The 7,085-nt window shown below is 38.7% G+C and overlaps 1 long non-coding RNA gene across 1 annotated transcript; it reads left to right on the top strand.

Annotated features, from left to right (window-relative positions):
- Positions 1-862: 862 nt before the first annotated feature.
- Positions 863-6,528, top strand: LOC132658464 (uncharacterized). Its single transcript, XR_009598137.1, has 2 exons — positions 863-1,064; positions 1,492-6,528. It is a non-coding gene; the product is annotated as an uncharacterized LOC132658464 (long non-coding RNA).
- The last annotated feature ends 557 nt before the right edge of the window (positions 6,529-7,085 follow it).

Raw genomic sequence — 7,085 nt, 5'->3', positions numbered from 1 at the left:
AACAACCGTTAACTATACAATAGAATACTCCCTTTTATGTCACAAAGAGAGTCCTCAGTACCTGCCCCACCTAATGCTGCAGTCCTCCGTTTACTAAGACTTATACTACAGCAGCACGGAACTACCCAATAAGTGCCACGTAAGTTTTGGTTGAATTTATAAAGAAGTAAGTGACAGTGTCATTTGTGCCTAATGAACCTGCTTGCCAAGTCTGCCAACTGTCACATCACCATTAAAGCTTTCTTTTGGGGGTCCTGACATTTTTACTGGGTTAAAAAACCTCACAAAGGTAGGGAACAGACTTGTGGACATAGAGGGGGAGGGAGAAAGTGGGATAAATTGTGAGATTAGTTTTGACATATATACACTGTGTGTTTGTTGTGTCTGACTCTTTGCAACCCTAGGCACTATAGCCACCAGGCTCCTCTGGCCATGGGATTCTCCAGGCAAGAATACTGAAGTGAGTTGCCATTTCCTCCTCCAGCGGATCTTCCCAACCCAGGAAGTGAACCCATGTCTCTTATGTCTCCTGCAATGGCAGGCAAGTCTTTTACCACTAGCACCACCTGGGAAGCCCAATATACACATGACCACATATCAAAGAGATACTTAGTGGGAAGCTATCGTATACCATAGGGAGCTCAGCTCGGTGCTCTATGATGACTTAGAGAGGTGAGGTGGGGGAGTGGAAAGGAGACTCAAGAGGGAGCCGATACATGTATGCACAGAGCTGATTCACGCTGTACAGCAGAAGTTAACACAACATTGTAAAGGAATTATACTCCAATTAAAAAAAAATCTTCAGAAAGGAATGATCCAGTGAATATGTGAGTGCATGAGAAAAGCCTTGAGATTAGCAAGACTTACTACTTGCTACATGCATTTTTAGTGATCCTGCTAATGAGCCTCACTACACAGAGATGAATCCTGTGTTTAGAGTCTGGGATACGGCCAGAGGGTGCTGCTGGGACCCTGGACTTTCTTCACCAGGTGTCTTGGGGCCACTGACGGGAGGAACTCAGCTTGTGTAATTCTCACAGCCACAGACACCTCGATAACCTTGGGTAAGTTATTTGACTTCAGTTTCTCCCAAGCAAAGTTAAAATAGCAACATTAACCTACCCCCCACAGGCATGTTAATAAGCACATTTTTCCCCAATGTGCAATGCACGAATTTTCATTAGTCATAGGGCTACAATAATAGTTAATTGTCCCTAGTTCTCCTTGTTATTTACTGCTCACTCAAGCAAAAGATGTTACTGAAGGGACTGAGTTGGTGGTGGGGGTGGGAAGGAAGTTGCAAAATATGCTGATGTACTAAATAAGTGGCAAAGATAATATAAAATGCAATCCAGACTGCAGAAGACCTTCCAATTTCCATCCCAACTAATCAGTAGAGAGTCTATTGCAAACTCATTTCCTTATCTCTTATCTGTAAGTCGGCTCTTCTGCCAAGGACTTAAGGACTCAATTTATCATCTCTCTAAACAGGTCCTTTGGCTGCCAGTGTGCCTTGGCCCTGCCTCTATCCAACTGATTTAAAGCAAAATTGATCCTGACTCACAATATTTTTGCTCTGGATTTTAAATGTAAGTACCTAAGTACTCAAGGAATAGACAATGTAACACTTACCCTGTGCTGCTCCCCCAATCTCCCTTTTTGAATAACGTCTTCAGAGTCCACCAAATGTATCATACCACAAAAGACCCAACTTCTCTCCTTCTATCAGGACTTAAGAAATAAATAAATAAATAAAGACAAGGCAAAGGAAACTTTTGGAAGGAAGAGTCTCTAGAACATCAAAAATCAAAGCAACTCACCAGGGTTTATATCTCCGTTGAACTGTCTCAATATTTCCAAGACACTGATCAGTCAGTTGAAAGACCAACTGCACTGTTTGGTTCTACACAATAAAGATAGAGAAACAAGTCGGTAATTGTATTGAGCTGCTCAATAGAGCAGCTGAGAAATAAAACTGCCTGCAATGTGGGAGCCTTGAGTTTGATCCCTGGGTTGAGAAGAACCTCTGGAGGAGGAAATGGCAACTCCCACTCCAGGATTCTTGCCTGGAGAATCTCATGGACAGACGACCCTGGCAGGCTATAGTCCACAAGGTCGCAAAGAGTCAGACATGACTGAAACAACTTGGCATGGCATGTCTCAATAGAGATAAATCATCAGGACATCTCAAAAGTAGAAATAGGTCATCAAAAACATTTTAAAAGTGTGAACCAACTAAACATACTGTGTATCCAGTCCAGTTTTATTCTAAACTGGATATATGTCTCCCAAGCACCTGGAACTTTCCTTTTTAGCTTAGGAATATCTTTCTTATCATATGATTCTCTCACTTGATGTTTCATTTCTCAGATTTATAGCCACTTCCATCCTATTTTTGCTCTTTTCCTCTGCTGCAAGTTAAACAAAAATCATAAAGCTCTAGAATCATTAATGTTTGAATTTTTAGATGTTAGGGATAATATAAATAGTGATTCTGCAAATGAGAAAACTAAGACTTGAAAGGGTTTCCCAAGACACACACTTAAAGTTACAAACTTCTATAAGATTCATTCAAGTAAAACAAAATCAGATTTGAAGGGGCACGTTTAACTTTATTTGGAAAATAATATTCATTCTAATTTTCAGTTAAATAAAATACTGGTCTGTTAAATATGTGTTAAACCATATGGATTGACAATTTGGGAGATTTAACATTTTGCGGTATGTTATGGATGAATGTTAAAAAAAAGTGAAATTGTTAGTTGCTCAATCATGTCCGACTGTTTGCCACCCTGGGGACTGCAGCCCAACAGTCTCCTCTGTCCATGAAATTTTCCAAGCAAGAACACTGAAGTGGGTAGCCATTCCCTTCTCCAGGGCATCTTCCTGACCCAGGGATTAAACTCAGGTCTCCCAGATTACAGGCAGATTCTTTACTGTCTGAGCCACAAGAGAAGCTCATGTTAGATATATTCAACACTAAGCTGTGAATTTCAGAGTATGATTATATCATAGCAGTTGAATAGTCACAAAGATAGGGTATCAGGTACAGTTTATTTATTTAGTACCTATTAATTCAGTGCATGTCAAACATCTGTTAGATTTATCTTTCTTACTGCTGCTGCTGCTGCTAAGTCGCTTCAGTCGTGTCTGACTCTGTGCGACCCCATACACGGCAGCCCATCAGGCTCCGCTGTCCCTGGGGTTCTCCAGGCAAGAACACTGGAGTGGGTTGCCATTTCCTTCTCCAATTCAGGAAATTGAAAAATGAAAGTGAAGTCGCTCAGTTGTGCCTGACTCCTCGCGACCCCATGGACTGCAGCCCACCAGGCTCCTCTGTCCATGGGATTTTCCAGGCAAGAGTACTACTCTACATTTAATCAGTCACAAACTGTCAATTTGTGATTTTTCTGCAATGCCTTCTGTTCTTCATTCCTACTATATTTCCTCCTTAGATCAAGGGTTGGCAAACTTTTTTAGTCAATGACAGATAGTGAGTATTTCAGGTTTGAGGGGCTAAACAGTCTCTGTCATGACCATACAGCCTTACCACTGTAGCACTGAAGAAGACAAAAATAATATGTAAGTGAATATAACCATCTTCAGTAAAACTTTATGAACAGTAAATGTGTGCGGATCTGTCTTAGAACCTTTTACTCTTGAATTTTATCTGGATTACTGCAATAACCCTAGTCTAAATCTTTCATCCAATCCTTAATAATTTGAATCTGATCATGCCATAGCCTGCCTAAAACCCTGTTGCCTACTGGAAAACATCCAGCCTCTGTTGTATGTTGTATAAGACCGTCAAGATTTCATATAAAACATTTCTATAAAACAGTCCTAACTCATCTCTCCTTATACACAGAATTACATTATTCATTTTATGAAAATTGGACTGTGTGGAGTTCCAGAAATATGTAATGAAGGTGCCTTCCAGGTCTTTGCACATGTTGCGCTTTCTATCTGGGTTGTACTCCCCTATCAAAATCTCTGACTTTTCTAAATTTTACACATCCTTTAGTCCTCATCTTAGATGTCACTTCCTTCAGGGTGCTTTCCTTATTCCAAGACTGGAATAAGTGTGTCTCTCATGTATACACATTAAAAAAAAATCAGATTCATTGTCACATAGTGTTGTAATAGTCCTTTCTCCCATACAATATAAATTATGAGGGCAGAGAACTGTTTATACATCACTGCGTCCTTGGACCCGTCATTGCAGCACAGATTAGGAGGTAAAATAAATGTTTGTTAAATGGGCCCATGTATACGTTAATACTTTGCAGAAGAGTACAAATGTAATCTACTCAGAATGGCAAAAATAATAACTAATGGATAACACTTGAAAATTTGTGAATAACTTTCACATGTGACAACTCACTTCATTAAGCTTCCTGCTCACTTTAAGTAGGCTTTTCAAAAATCATCGCTGTTTACTGCTGAAAAACAGAAAACAAAGGCAATGAAACTAAGACACTTGTCCAAGATTAAAGACTAAATTAGCATCATGTTAGATTTTTTTTTTTAACACAAATCTTTCACTTTTTTTGTAATTTTATTTTTTGGCTGCGTGGCATGAGGGATCTTACTTCCTGAACCAAGGATCAGACCGGCGCCTCCTGCCTTGGAGATGCAGAAATCTTAAGCACTGAACTGCCAAGGAAGTCCCAAAATATTTTAATTGTTATACCGCGTGAATCTGAGTGAACTCTGGGAGTTGGTGATGGACAGGGAGGCCTGGCGTGCTGCGATTCATGGGGTCGCAAAGAGTCGGACACGACTGAGGGACTGAACTGAACTGAACTGAACTGAGGAAGTTACTGTCATTTTTTTTTTTTTTTAATGTGAACCATTTTTCAGTCTTTATTGAATTCATTACAATATTGCTTCCATTTTGTGCTTTGGCTTTTTGGTTTCTGGCAGCCATAAAGTAAGACATAAAATGGAAGTAATATTGTGGGATCTTAGAATGTGGGATCCTAGCTCCCTGACTAGGGAGCAAACTCACACTCCCTGCATTGGAAGGCCAAGTCTTAAGTCCCAAAGTTACTATTAGTCTTACATCAGGATAAAACCTTTAGAAGAATGTGATTTAATATTAATATTATTCAAGGTGGCACTGAATTTACTTCTCCATAGAATCTGTGTCTAATGTGGACATAAGTTACTATCTATCTGAACAATAAGAAGGTATTTCCACCAAACATGTCACAGTCTGACTCCCCTCCAGGCTGGGCCCAGAGTGCTCCAGTCAAGTTCGCACTGTTTTGCCAGTTAACTACTGCAGGACTAGCTAGAAGAGGACAGCTCCTAGCTGGCCACGGTTCTCGTGAATAATTCATTAGGACTGCCACCAGCTGGGGAACATCCCTCTTCCACTGATTACTTGCTTTCATCCACCCATTTATCTTCATTAAAGACTTTGTTTCCTCTCAACAACTTGTCTCCAATTTTCCCATTTAAATCTATTTTTTCCCCTGGCTTTGAGGTTTTAGGTACACTCTATTCCTTCCCATATCAATGATAACCACAAACTCCCTGTGCAATGAAAGTTTAAATCCTAAACTCAGTCTCGCTCTTGAGACACAAACAAACGTTACAACGTTCGATATTGACTTCATTAGCATAAGGTATAGACTAATAGAAAATTAGCCCTCTGATCAATTATTGTGACCCTTAAATAGACTTTTTCTGACTGAAGATAATAATTATTAGTCTTCCCCTGCCAAGGACAAGTTTCAATTTACATAGCTCCACTTCTAAACAAGTCAATTAAAAGCATTTTGGCAAGTGAATGTTAGATTTTTCACATTCCAAAATTATTTAAAAAATACACACTCAATAGTTGATCTGAATTTTATTTTCCTTTCCTCTGTATTTCAGTGATATTGAATGGAAAATAATAAAGGTTACTTGGTTTTGTGTGGTTAATTTTAAAAATATGTTCCTGGTTATTATGATTCTGGCACCCTGATCTTTTTGTTAAGCACTGAATTCTAGTCTTAGGATTTTACTAATAATACAATTAGTGGAAAAATTGCCACCTGGTAATTTCTGAGCTCATTCCTTTCAATCATTTTCAGATAATGGGTACCATGTTGCCAGTATCCAATCTCCTATGAGTTTTGAAAAAAAATCATTGTAAGTTAATTAAGTTTCTTGACTAATTTCCTTAATAGCTCAGGGCATTTGTCATTCAGACCTATTGCTTAATACATGTCATGTTTCCCAAGCATTTTCTCACTTATTCTTTATAAATAGCATTTTTTACAAAACTTCATTAGTTCCTAATTGTTGAAATTTATCTTCTTCATTACACCTGCTAAATACCAATTTTACAATGAGTTAATTTTCCTGGTATTTTAGAGTTGTTATTATATCTTATATCCTTTGTTTATTACAGGATTTAAATTATTCCAGTGTATTTTACCTTTGGTTTTGAAAATAGCTAAAAAGTCCTTTGTGCATGTATACTCCATAATGACTAAAATTGAACAGTTTGAGAATAAAGACTTTTTTCTTCATTAGAAGTTGTGTAGTAACATTACATCTACATCCTGCCAAGGAAAGCATTAAACAGGTTTGGCTACTGAAGCTTATAACTCATTGAGCTTTTGTTTTAGACATATTTTACCATCAATCAAACAAGGTGGTCTACCCCAGCATCTACACTAGAAGTCTGCCTTACTAAACTTTGGTCCTAAGTATTTATATTTTAGGCTTCCTTCGTGGCTCACTGTTAAAGAATCCTCCTGCCAATGTAAGAGACTCTGGTTTGATCCCTGGATGAAGAAGATCCCCTGGAGAAGGGAATGGCAACCCAGTCCACTGTTCTTTCCTGGGAAATTCCATGAATAGAGGAGCCTGGCAGGCTACAGTCCATGGGGTGACAAAAGAGTCCGACATGACTTAGTGACTAAACAACAATTACATTTTAATTCTTTAAAGGTTACTTAGGCCATAAATACCGCACAATTGCACTTATCTCACATGCTAGTAAAGCAATGTTCAAAATTCTCCAAGCCAGGCTTCAGGAATACGTGAACCATGAACTCCCTGATGTTCAAGCTGGTTTTAGAAAA

Source organism: Ovis aries, chromosome 23 (assembly GCF_016772045.2).
Source record: "Ovis aries strain OAR_USU_Benz2616 breed Rambouillet chromosome 23, ARS-UI_Ramb_v3.0, whole genome shotgun sequence".
In the NCBI taxonomy this organism is placed as follows: Eukaryota; Metazoa; Chordata; class Mammalia; order Artiodactyla; family Bovidae; genus Ovis; species Ovis aries.
Note: the sequence above shows the minus strand (reverse complement) of the source record. Positions and strands in the feature narration are given on the sequence as shown.